The following is a 14,151-nucleotide window of genomic DNA, read 5'->3' as shown; positions in this document are numbered from 1 at the left end:
GTGCTGCCATACAGTATGTGTCGTATCAGTCCGGGGCAGCTGGTTTTTTTTCTTTATTAAAATAATGTATTTTATTTTTTTCTTACTGCAAGTTTTCTGTTAAGTGTGCCATATCAGTCAAGGGGTGCTGGCATGTGTGCTGTATAATTTCATAGAATCCGCCATGTGTGCTGTATAATTTCATAGAATCCGCCATGTGTGCTGTATAATTTCATGGAAACCGCCATGTGTGCTGTATAATTTCATGGAACTTGCCATGTGTGCTGTATAATTTCATGGAATCTGCCATGAGTGCTGTATAATTTCAAAGGTGCTGCAATGTGTGCTGTATAATTTCAAGGGTGCTCCATGTGTGCCTTATCAGTCCAAGGGCACCACCATGTGTGCCTTATCAGTCCAGGGGCACCACCATGTGTGCCTTATCAGTCCAGGGGCACCACCATGTGTGCCGTATCAGTCCTGGGGCACCACCATGTGTGCCTTATCAGTCCAGGGGCACCACCATGTGTGACGTATCAGTCCAGGTGTGTCGGGTGTCTAGTTTAGAAGCCCCATACGTTATGTACTGTATGTAGGGGTATTGGTATGTGGTTATGCCATATCTAACCAGGGGTGAGCAGGTCAGGTACCCCCCCAAACGTCCCATTCCAAGCAGAGATCAAAGTTCAGCTCAGGTTTTCCTGCTAGACTCGGATCTCACATCAAGGCAAAACGTGAGATATATTCTATTCTAAAAAGTTCTCTTGCATTATTCTGTCCGTCAGTATATGCTGTTTTTAATGTGTTGTGTATATTATGTATCATATTTCTTTGTACCATTGTCTAGTAGTGTTTAAGAGCGGGTCCTATCCAGGGGCGTAACAAGAACATTGTGGGCCCCATAGCAAAATCTTGCGAGGCCCCCCCCATCATTGTCACTATAGTACACCTTAAAGGGCAGAATAAAGAGAGAGACACAAAGAGGGTGTTGGGGAAAGGGAGAGAGGAAAAGAAAGGGGAATGATGGGTGGTCATGAAAGAGAGAGAGAGTGCTTCATGGAAAAAGAGACTGGGGAGGGGAAGAGGAAACGAGGAGAAAGGGATGGCGAAGAGAAAAAAAGGAGAGTAAGCAGGGGAGAGGGAGCACAGGAAGGAGAAAAATAGTTGAGAGAGCAGGGAGCACAGGGGAAAGAGAGTGGGGAGGGAGGGGTTGGGGGAGCATGGGAGGGAGAAAAAGAGGAGTAAGATCGCAATAGGTGAAAAAGAGAGGAAAGGAAAGGAAAGAGGGAGAGCTAAGCACCTTGTACAGTACTCCCTAATTTACCCCCTCCGCACCGCCCCCATAAAAGCTATACACAATACTGTCAGGTATATACCAAGTGCCCGCTCCTATGCTCACCGCTGCTGCTGCCACCGGACCTTCTTCTCCCTGCATGCAAAAATTGGGATATATTAAGACAGTTTTAGGGGAATATTTGCCTCCACGACCAAGATTCATCTACAGACGGGCCCAAAACATCAAAACTAAAGTAGTTAGGAGCGCTCTTCCAGTTACAAAACGCCCTGGGAGGACCCTAACTAAAGGATTCCATAGATGTGGGCTCTGTAAGGCCTGTAGAGAGGTTAAAAGTAATGGTACCAGCAAACTTACAGAAATTACTATTAATGGTTTTAAAGTGGTATTTGATGATTTTATGACCTGTAACACAAAAAACATTGTATATGGAGTGGAATGTTCATGTAAAAAAATTTATATTGGCCGAACGTCTGAGTGAGCATCTAAACAATATCAAAAAAGGCCTTGAATCACACTCTCTCTCTCATCATTTTAAAACTGTACATAATTCATCCACCTCCCATATTTTAAGATTTTTTGGTATTAAAATTGCACATCCTGGTTTTAGAAACAAGAATCTCAATACATGCCTGGCAAAAGAGGAGATGCGTATGATATACAACTGTGATACATTAAAACCCACAGGCTTAAACGCAGACTTCGAGTTGAAATGGTTTTTATAAATAATGATTTTATGTAATATGCCGTTTTTATGAATTTTTGCCATTTTATCCATTATTCATTTGTTTTTTTGTACCTTTTATACATTAATGATTTTAAAGTGTTATAAATTGATATTTTTATCTTGTTTATCCATTATACTAATCCACGCTGTTATATATTATAGCACTTATGCGGGGTGAAAATTGCCAGAAAACTCTTATACGAATGAATGAGATGTGCCCTAAACAAAAATGGCGCCCGCAGTTTACGTCTGGACGTCTGAATAGTAAATAGACCTAGAGTATGTCACCGGAAGGTATCATACAGAGTCCGGAGAAATCCCATCAGTACATTGGAGGGAGAGCTTTTTATGTTGCACCGCGAAACCCGGAAGTGGGGAACGGACGTCATACTGATCCTCCCGGAAGTGGGGCACCGGCGAGGAATGAAAGCAGAATACGATCCGGAGACCCGCGAAAAGGGCACTGATTGGATTTAGACTAATGAACTGTGCTATATCTAGGAACAGAGGTGACTCACAGCCATTCTCCTTGAAAAAGGACACAGAGGTGTCCGAAATGCGTTGGAGGTGCTGTGCTGTGCTTTGCTTTGGACTGGGGGAGCTGTGATAGTGGAACTCTCTACAGGCGTGTGTGTGATTCCTACCCGGGCTGTGACATCTGAGATCCACTCATGCTTATATGAGAGCCTTTACCTGGTTCTCCATCACATCTGGTAAAATCCACTTCATACTCTACCCAGGGGACGTAATTTGTCTTGTTTTAATTGTGTTCTGTGTACAATAAAAAGGTGGTATTACACTATATATCTTTCCTCTTCATTTTGGGAAAACCACCCTTAATTTATGGGAGGAGAATACCTACCGTTGTACTGGTGAAAAGTTTCCTGAGAATTGGGTACCCCCTTCCCCTCGCATATCGATTACGGAGAAGAGGAGACGCTTACTATCTCTAAGGGAGGTGTGGTAGTTACCTGAGCGCTGCACGTTTAAGAATTGACCCCTGATTATATCCTTGGATATTCACCCTTAACATCTCCCTGCATACGCCAGGTCTCTATCCTATGCTGTACAGGTGGCACCGCTGGGCCTTCTGCTCTCCTCAGTGACTTGCTCCGTTGTTCAGATTACCTTCTCCCTGGGTATAGGCGGCAATGCGTACAGGCACTACCACCATGCCTCTGTTGTCCGCTGTACTAGGCGCTTCTTTCCTCACAGCTCCCTGCTACTTTCACACCGCTGCTGCCACCGGACAAACCTCTCCCTGTGTACAGGCGGTGATGCGTACAGGACAGGTGCTGCCTCTGTCCTCCATTGTACTGTACAGGTGGCACCGCTGCTCCCCGCTCCTTGCACACAGCTACAGCCTCCAGACCTCCTGTTCTTTGCTGTACATGGGGAGCAGAGTAAAATACAAGAGGGTGCAGGGGAGTGCCTGCCGGGCCCCCCAAGCCTCCGTGCCCCATAGCAGTTGCACCCCCTGCACCCACGGTAGTTACGCCACTGGTCCTATCGTTGGTTACACAATTGTTTATTTGTTGCTAGGTGATGTCTCATTAATGATGAGTCACACGGACACTGTGGTCCGCAGCAGCATGATGACATCATCCACTATGTGCCACTGCATGGGTGAGCGGTCCCATGGTTTGGGAGCACGTGCTTCCCTGAACTGACGACGGGGCCCCCGAGCTCCGAAACGTTTTCTCTTTGGCACATGGAATAAAACTTCCACCTTTTTCACCCTTTGTGTCAGTCTCCGAGTGCCGCTTACTGCCACCCTGTTTATTTATATATATATATATATATAGCTAAAGACATGCTGGAACACAACTGTTAATTATAATGTGTAATGCAGTAAGGTAAATATCAGCCATAGAGCAAAGGGAATTCTGGCAAAGGGATGTTATAGTATAATTTTAGAGATAGGTTTAACTTTTTTTCAACCATGTCACTCTGAGTCAGTCATGCCTATGACATTGCCGACAGGACTAATTCTGATCCTGATTGAGTAGGCGATTGATGATGGTGAGGGTGTTGGTGGCATGGATTGCAGGTGCTTGGATACAACAGAGAAAAGAGAGCTAGGTGCCGCTGGACTGGTTACGCTCTTAGCCAAAATTTCGGACTTTGTCAATGACTTTTGATGAATGTGCTGCAAGTGATGTATATGGGAGGATATTGCTAGGTGGTTAATGTCCTTTCCCCTACTTACTATGGCTTTACAAAGGCTACATATGGCTGGTTGTCCGGATTTGGGTAGAAAATAAATAATACCACACAGAAGAAGTAGATTTTTGATCTTTTGCCCAGACATGACAATGGGTTTTTCATCCCATGGGCAACAACTCTCTCCAATGCGGCCTTATTTAAACCACATCCCCATCATCAGAATCCTCATTGTCAACATTCTCATTAGCGCCTGCTACACCAATATCTTCCTCATCCTGCTGTACTTCTACTGTGACATCCTCAAGGAGGTCGATCCTATTAACCCCGATGTGTGCGGATGATTCGCCGAGTGTGAATCATCACGACAACGGGCACACTTTACAGCAGGCCGAATTCACTGAAAAGTGCTCGCACCTCCAAAGTGGAGCAATTTCAGCCAATTCGGCCCTGGGAAGGGTGCGAGTTAGGGTTATTTCAGGTGCCGTTTTCAGCGTGAAAATGGCACCCGAACGGAACTCGCACACATTCGGGATTAATAGGATCGACCCCAATGTCAGCACCTTGACTGACGCTGCTTTTTCCAACATAGAAACATAGAAACATAGAATTTGACGGCAGATAAGAACCACTTGGCCCATCTAGTCTGCCCCTTTTTTAAACATGTTACCTCAAACCATATTTGATCCTTATTTATTTGTAAGGATATCAATATGCTTATCCCAAGCATGTTTAAATTGTACTACTGTATTTGCGTCTACCACCTCTGTTGGGAGGCTATTCCACTTATCTACTACTCTTTCTGTGAAAAAATTCTTCCTCACGCTTCCCCTGAATCTTCCTCCCTCTAGTTTCAGTGCATGTTCTCGTGTTCTGTTGCTCCTCTTCCCGTGAAGAATGTCTCCCACCTGTACCTTGTTAAAGCCCTTGATATATTTGAAAGTTTCTATCATGTCCCCCCTTTCCCTTCTCTGCTCTAAAGTATACATATTAAGATCTTTTAGTCTTTCCTGGTACGTTTTGTGATGTAGGCCATGCACCATTTTAGTTGCTCTTCTTTGTACAGTCTCTAATGTATTTATATCCTTCTGGAGATATGGCCTCCAGAACTGAACACAATACTCTAGGTGAGGTCGTACCAATGACCTATACAGTGGCATTATTACTTCTTTCTTTCTACTGCTGATACCTCTCCCTATGCAACCAAGCATCTGACTTGCCTTCTTCATTGCTTTGTTACATTGCCTACCTGCTTTTAAGTCCCCTGAAATAGTGACACCTAGATCCCTCTCTTCCTCAGTAGTTTCCATTATAGTGCCATTTATACTATATTGAGTCTTTGGATTTCTGAGACCCAAGTGCATGATTTTGCATTTTTTGGCATTAAACTGTAGTTGCCATTCTCTTGACCATTTCTCTAATCTGCCTAGATCCTCAATCATTTGTTTTACCCCTCCTGGTGTGTCTACCCTGTTGCATACCTTTGTGTCATCTGCAAAAAATTAAACACTTGCAGAAGGTGTGCAAATGGTAGAAGGAGCCTCCTCTTCTTGTATTGGTGATATTTCTGAATACAGTTGGTTCCTGTGTCTAAGCAGGTTTTAATTTTTTCTGACTTTTTAACACTAAGGAGGGCTTACATCTTCATTATGAGACGCAGAAATGCCAGTCATAAACACAGGCCAAGGCCTTAGCCTTTCCTTGCCACTTTGTTTCGTGAATGGCATATTGCCAATTTTACATTTCTCATCAGCAACCTTTTTTATTTATTACAGTAAATTTTTTGCTTCTTTGATGTTACATGCCTTCTATGCCATTGGGCATCCTTCTTAGAAGATTACATTGATGACTTGCATTGTCAATGTCATGACTAGTGGCAGCAACTTCAGAATTTGCAGTAGGAAGTAGTTCCTGGTCTTTCAATTGTTTGTCCTCCATTTCTATCAACACGAAGCACCCCTGGACAGATACAGTAGACTAAGCAGACTTAAACTGATTACAGCAGACTAAGCAGCAACCCAGGAATGATATGGCAGACGGGGCACCTCTGCACTGATACAGCAGACAGGACACCACTGGACTGATACAGCACCTCCAGAACCAAGTCTCACGCCAGCCTCAGAACCACACAGAACTGAGGAAAAACTTGTCCATTCAGTTCATTCTCCACTCTGGGTACAGTTCTCTGAAAAATTACTAGTCTGTAAATACAAAAATGTACACACTGATGGGGTTGAGGAATCAGAAGACGATGACAACATCTTGCCTTTGTAGAGACCGTTTGTGCATGGAGAGATCATTGGCAGCTTGTTTTGTGGAGGCCTAAACAAATCAAATTTCAGCCCCAAGTGTGGCAGTCCCAATGCTGAAATGATTGGTGTGTTAAACTGTGCATGTCCTAGTTAATACATACCTCCCAACTGTCACGATTCCGTCGGGACAGTCCCGATTTTCGGCTCCTGTCCCGACGTCCCACCCGCGGCAGACATTGTCCCGCTGCGGGGGGTGGCAGTTGGGAGACCCCCCAATCTAGTAGAATAGACGCTGTGCGCATGCGCACAGCGTCTATTCTCGTATGAAAATGAGGTCGCGGCTAATTAGCATAAGCCGCGCCCTCATTTGCATACGCCCCGCCCCCTTTTCGGACGCTCGCGCGACTTCGCCGCGCGAGTGTCCCTATTTCCTCCGGCCAGAAGTTGGGAGGTATGTTAATATATACAACATAAGAATGGGTTGGAGGGCCAAGCACAGGTCCATCTTGTACCTCTTTTCTTTGCATTCTGTGCTCTGGAGCATTTTGGCATAGTTTTGGCATTTTGGCATAGTTTAAAACTGCCATCCTGTCTGCCACTGCAGTGCATTGTGGAGCCACATGTTTCTGCCAGCCACTTTTGTTACTGAGCTTAGTCACCCAGCTACCTCAGTACAACATTTTGGCATAAAAACAATATTGTGAGCTGTGAGGTGTTCTGAACAGACTGTAAAGTAGTGGAAATGAATGTAATTGAGGTATATAATACTGTAACAGCCACAAATACTGACATTTTAGCTGTTTTTATTTCTATTTTTCGAAAAAATTTCAGATCCAAAACCAAAACCCACAAGGGTGGTTTTGGCAAAACCAATACAGATCCAAAACCAACACAAAAAACACCAAAAATGGACCAGTGCTCACCCTGATATATAACAGATCATGGGAGGGACTTATTTGTAACCTGCTTCTCTTTGTAATATTGGGAGGACTGCTTTAGATAATATTCTATTGTGTAAAGCTGGGTACACGCTAGCCGATGTGTGTCACCGGCGATATCGGTTACACCCTGCCTTTACACTCAATTTGCAAAGGCCTCGGTGAGTAAAAAACTCACCATAGGCATTTGCTATGGGGGTTTACATAAGCGCATGCGCACACCCCCACCATCGGAGAAGGGGCCGAATTTGGACCGGTACGAACAGGCCTGAATCGTCCCCCTTGGTATCAATACTAGACTGAGAGATGGGAGTGGTTTTGCCTTTTAGCTGCCAGAAGAGTCCATAACTGTTTCTCATATGTCAGACTTACTAAAACCACACAAATAAACTGCAGCAAACAGTCATCTTGCAATGAACCATTTTTGACATTTAAGAACAATTACACAAGTATAATTACAGTGCAACATTTCATGTGCTACAGAAGAGAGAAATCGCGTACTGAAGCCTTTTATTTAAAACAAAACAATTATCTTCATAAACACAAAAAGACCAACCCCTGCTGCTTAAGAAATCTAACAAAAGAGTCATGTGATCAGGTAAAGTCTCACTGAGAACTAATATCTGTTCTGTTCACAGTGACACAGCACTTTGCAGAAAGGATACGGAGGTGGATAATCGACTGCAACATTTCAGAGCAATTGTATTTCAGAGGTGGCCTCATGGTGTCAGGGTTTCTTACTCTGACAGTTGTTTGGATGAATACCTCTCATGTCCTGCAGCAATGGCAGAGCAAGATTAGCTAATGCTGATTTCTAAAGATATTGGCAGGAAATGCTTATTGAAACAATCTGGATTTGAAGAATAAAAACGGAATTTTAAAAAGGACTGACCCATGAATTATGCTATTTGCAAAACGACACACCATTAAAAATGTCGGTACTTATGTAATATCTGGGCTCCCGTTTTTTGGTATGGGAGCCCAGATAATACATAAGTACCAAAATGTCAAATGTGGACAGGGACTTGTTAGATTACCTAAACGTGCCACAGCATATGCATGCTTCCAGCAAATCCAATGATTTATTCTGAATAGAGTCTATTGGACCCCTGCTAGATTGGTGAGGATGAGGGGCCTTTCGTCAGATGCTTGTCCGAAATGCTCTGAAGCTGTGACTGGCTTTTGGCATCTCCTGTGGCAGTGTCCTCGAGTGGTCTCCTTTTGGGAGGCCGTGACCTCTAGTGTGTAAATACCGGTATTCCTATTCCTCTCATGTCCCCCCGTATATGTGTGTTTGGCTTGAACCTGGAGGATTCTTGGTACTTGTGTAGTTTCACGGCGGCAGTTACGTAGTTAGCGTAGCGTCCCTGTCAGAATCAGCGTAGTGTTCCCATGGGCAGCGTAGTCAGCGTCCCGGTCAGAATCAGCATAGTGTTCCTGCGGCCGCAATTTTCTGGGTACTGCTCTTTGAAAACGGTGATTATATATTTGCAGGTTATTAGTTTGATTTGCTCTATACTAGTTTTTGTGTGCATTTACTATAAATACTTGTTGTACTCATATGCATCCAAACACAGGTACACAGCAAAATACACACTTTTAATAACTTTAATATTAATTAAAGTACACAAAATGATGCTGTTAATAAAGATTTAAACACAAATAACAAATTAAAAAATATTATTTACAGTGGCTAAATTATAATTAAAATAAAAAAACTTCCATGCACCTCTCTGGTGCAATGCATCACTCTGAGTGACTCACTGAAGTCTGGGCATGCTCACTGCAGATGAATTGCTTCTGGGCTGCACAAACAGCAGCCCATAGAAGCACTCTAGCTCTGGGTGGTTTGCACAGAATGGCTTCCTGTTGGAAGCTATTGCTGTTATTACATCACGTACTGGCAGCCCAAGAAGGGGAGGGGTTTTCAGTCCTGTGTATTATGAGCAAAAGCAGCTTCCAAAAGGAAGCTACTACATGCTGAAAAATCCTCCTCACAGGAGAGAAGGATACACATGGAGCCTGGTGAGAGGAGAGACACAGACAACTAGCACCAGAGCTGTGGAGGTAGCGCGTATGCGCGTATATTCCCCCCCCCCCCCCCCCCCCGTGACGGGAGCTTTACACAGTCTGATTTTAAATGGAGGGGTTGCAGTCCAGTCATTGTCCGCTGATCTGGCCGCTTGAAGGATACATTCCTTAGTGTGGTAGTAGTGGAGATGCATGAGGGTATCTCTAGGTGCTTCTTCTGGAGCCGCTTTCACCTTGAGAAGGCGGTGGAATTGGTCCAGAAGAAAGTCAGTAATGTGAACTGTAATGAGTAGTTTTGTGAAGACATCAGTAACAAACTGTGTTAAGTCAGAGTTATACACTGATTCCGGGATTCTTCTTATTTTCCAATTATTCCGTAGGAACTTGTCTTCCAAATCTCCAACCTTACTGTGAAGAGCTGTAACTTCCACTTGGAGATCGTCGTGAGTGATATGAGCTCATTGTAAGATTTGACCTCCTCGTCTAGTTTGTTCTCTAGGTGGTCAGTGCTTTGGCCTAGAGCATCAAAAGAGTGTTGCCAGCTTTGCAGGGCCAATTTAAATTCTTGTGAAGAACTCCGATTTGAAGGAGGAGAATAGCTCCGAATTATGCGGTTATTTGCCTCCGAAGGAGGCGAATAACCGCAAGTCAGAGGGTGAATACCTCTAACCATCTCCAGTGGGTTTTATTTTATCAGCATCATTTACTAACATTCATCTTCAACTAATGGACACTATGCGTGTCAAACGCTAATTGAACTAACACCATCTGTTATCCCAGTTTGGGCAATACAGCTACTAACATTCCTGCTGCTATTTATTTACACCACTTGGTCTCAATACCGGCTTTCCCCACTCAAAAATCAAAAAATCAATTGCATTAATTGACTACACAGACTTTACAACTGGGACGCCAGTTTTTTACCATGGTCAGGCTTCAGTAAGGCTTATTTCAAAAGCTTTCATTGTCATATATAGTTATATATTGCTTTTTGTACATTAATACACTATTTGACGGTATCTATCTCCTTGTATTTTATACTTGTGCTTTTCATAAAGTGTTTAATTTTAATACGTGTCCTGTATTCACTGTTTTCAGCGTGAGCATAATTACTCAAAACAGTAATGTTATATTCATTATATTCACTCTTGATGCCCACTTTCCAGCGCAGTGCACCATTTTTGTTTCATAGTGCCAACTGTCAGTGGAGCATCATCTGCCATCTCAGACATCGTTGGTGGGGTCGAAGTGGGAATAATAGTTGGGTTACTGGTAGAAGAAAGAGGGTTTTGTACTGAATTAGAAGGAGATTTACTCGTAGAGGCTTAAGACAGATAGAATTACTTGAAGATCACCGGAGGTACTTTGGAGGATCTTTTATTGCATTTGGAATGCATCACACCTGGCAATAAGGGGATGAAATCCAGCGCACTAATGACAACAAAGCAGAGATATGTGATGCGGTGCCAGTGTAGTGCCAATCTAGAGTGTCATATCAGACGCACAGGTGAATGGGGAGCAAGGGTGGCATTTGGGTGATACATCACATCGAGGGCATCTTATTCCAAATGACAGTCAAGCGTAGACCAATAGAGGGAACATAGGCCATTGAGGGTAAAGAAAAGCTGGAAAGGCACAGTGTATAGATGGGTGTAATTACACCCTGTGGCCACTGGATGGCTGTATAGAGGGATTATGCAAGCGGTAAAGGTAGTGTGCCCAATAAATCTATGGAGCTAGCAGGTGAATACTCCAGGCCATGTATTGCACTTCCGTATGGGCTGCACACTGATTTGGGTGAGTGTGTGAAGTTAACCCCTTACACTCCCTTGCACAGTACCGGATCCAGGATGGCTCCAGGGGAGAGATGTGTGGTGGTGAGTTGGCTGGTGGCTGCAGAGCAGCGTATCCTCCATATCAGGCAGCACAGGCCTCACCGATCGCATTGTATTTGGCTGGTGTGGAGCCCCCAGGCAGCGGCAAGTGACCCGCCATCCAGTGGTCGGGGTTACCGGCACAAATCCCACAAGGCAGCAGGGTATACATCTGGCTTTAAGGTAGCCGCAGGTTCAGACCACGCCTGGAAATCTTGGCCGTGGCTTCACAGCCTGGGGTAGGCCATGGTCCTGGGAATGGGGAAGTCTGCGCCTGTGGAGGAGAGGTGGGGGCATCTCAGGGAGGGTGTAAGGCGCGCAAGGGAGTCAGGCATAGAAGTGCAGGGTGATGGGTCTGGTGTCTTTGGCTGCTGACCACGCCCCCCTTCCAAAGGTTACATTTTGACTAAAAAGATCATATGAAATATTTTTTGGAGCATGTGTTTTGATTGTTGTGTGCAAAGTAAATGTTGTTTGTGTGGTACATGATATGCTTTCATTTTGATGCAAAGCTTGTCATGAAAACTGGTAACAAATGTTACATGAAATGGACATTTCATGGAATGACCCTACTGTCCCAATGCTTCTTAATAAAGACCACACCTAACAGTAATTCGATCGATTCCCCATTATAGTGTCCTAGCTCATTTTCTGAACCATAATAGCGCCTTCATTCTTGTATGGCAATACCTGACTTTAGTGGCTGCAGAGTGTAACTCAATTATGGGATCCAGGATGTTGGTATAAAACTGGTCCGGAAGAATAATTGAGTTACACTCTGCAGCCACTAAAGTCAGGTATTGCCATACCTTAAGGGCTGCACCATTCCATCACTACGTGACGTTTTGGGATCCACCACTGGGAAATCTCCAGGACTTTGCGAAATTCTTCTTTAACCCCTTCCTGACGCAGCCAGTTTTTGCCTTCCTGACAGAGCCATTTTTTTCAAATCTGACATGTATCACTTAAGTGGGTATAACTTTTTTTTGCTTTTACTTATCCCAGTGATTTTGAGATTGTTTTCCCGTGACACATTGTACTTTAAATTAGTGGTGAAATTTGGTCGATACAGTTTTTTTTTGGGGGGGAAAAATACCAAAGTGTCGTGAAAAAATGGAACATTTTGCTATTTGCAAAATGTTCCATTTTCTGCTTGTGAGACAAATAATCATATCACTCAAAATAGTTAATAACTAACAAAGACCATATCTATTCCTTATTTTTAAATCATTATTCAAACCGCCTTTATTTTTTTTGGACGCTAGGGGGCAGCAGAGTCTAAATTTTACACTACATGCATTTCAACGCTACTTTTGGCTATTCACTTTTTAACAGCCAATAGCAGCGATCGCCCAAGACGGGAGGCATCGCTGCCCCCCCTGGGCAATGAGGGAGGATGTCTGCTGTCAGGGACAGCAGACATTGTCCCTCTGCCACCTCGTCTCGAGACGGGGTGGCAATTTGAAGTCATGACGTACATTTATGCCATGTGTCGGGAAGTACATCCCGACCATGACGTAAATGTACGTCAAATGTCGAGAAGGGGTTAAAGCAAGGATATCCATTTTATATGGTTGGACACAAAACTAACTCTCCTCAATATTGGATGCAAGCTGGAAAAGTCATACTGTATACTTGATTTTTATTACTTTAACCCCTTCACGACATTTGACGTATATATACGTCATGGTCGGGAAGTACTTCCCGACACATGACGTATATATACGTCATGACTTCAAACTGTCACTGCGTCTAGAGACGCAGTGACAGAGGGACGATGTCTGCTGTCCCCGACAGCAGACATCCCCCCTCGCCCCCCGGTCGGCGATCGCTGTGATTGGCTGTTCAAATCTGAACAGCCATTCACAGCGTTTCCTGTGTTACCGGCGGCTAAGCCGCTCGGTAACACAGAAAACGGTGGTGATCGGTGCAGCACCGATCACCACCGATGAGCAGCACCCCCCTCCCACCCACCCGGCACTCACCCGGCAGCTCCGGGGCAGCAGGCTCACCCGGCTCCCCCAGCAGCAGCAACAGCCTCAGCGCACGCAGCGCTTCCCCCCTCCCACCCACCCCCCGCAAGCCGCAGCAGCAGCAGTAAATAATAAAATGGAATGGAATGAAATATATATATATATATAAATATATATATATATATATGTGTGTGTATGTGTATATATATATATACACATATATGTATGTGTATATATGTATATATATATATACACACATATATATGTATATATATATATATATATATATACACATATATATATGTGTATATATATATATGTGTATATATATATATGTGTATATATATGTATATATATATGTATATATATATATATATATATGTATGTATATGTATATATATATATATATATATATATATATATATATATATATATGCTTCCAGACAGATATTCCCGACATATGACGTATATATACGTCATGGTCGGGAGGTACTTCCCGACCGAAGACGTATATATACGTCATGGTTTTATAAACTGTCACCGCGTCTATAGACGCGGTGACAGTTTGGAGATGTCTGCTGTCCCTGACAGCAGACATCCCCCCTCGCGGCGATCACTGCGATTGGCTGTTCAAATGTGAACAGCCAATTGCAGCGTTTTCTGTGTTACCGGCGGCTAAGCCGCTCGGTAACACAGTGATCGGTGGTGACCGGTGCTGTTAAGTACAGCACCGATCACCACCGATCGCCAGCCCCCCCCCCCTCCCACCCGGCAGCCCCCCTCCCTCCCACCCACCCGGCTGCCGCAGCGCCAGCACCCCTCCCAACCCCCCACCAGCCGTAGCGCCAGCCCCCCTCCCAAAGCTGGTGACCAAAATGGGCTCACATGTGGGGGGGTTCCACTGTATTGGTGCTTCGGGG

At 44.2% G+C, this 14,151-nt stretch overlaps 1 long non-coding RNA gene across 1 annotated transcript in view; it reads left to right on the top strand.

Moving 5' to 3' along the window:
• LOC146074071 (uncharacterized) overlaps positions 1-3,637 on the top strand; it is a 33,031-nt gene extending 29,394 nt beyond the window's left edge. Inside the window, exon 4 of the long non-coding RNA XR_014473357.1 lies at positions 3,543-3,637. This is a non-coding gene — a long non-coding RNA (uncharacterized LOC146074071). The remainder of the gene's footprint in view (positions 1-3,542) is intronic.
• Positions 3,638-14,151: the final 10,514 nt, after the last annotated feature.

This window comes from Crinia signifera, chromosome 4 (assembly GCF_055691185.1).
Source record: "Crinia signifera chromosome 4, ASM5569118v1, whole genome shotgun sequence".
Taxonomy (NCBI): Eukaryota; Metazoa; Chordata; class Amphibia; order Anura; family Myobatrachidae; genus Crinia; species Crinia signifera.
The sequence above is the reverse complement of the archived record's forward strand: the minus strand, read 5'-3'. Positions and strand labels throughout refer to the sequence as shown.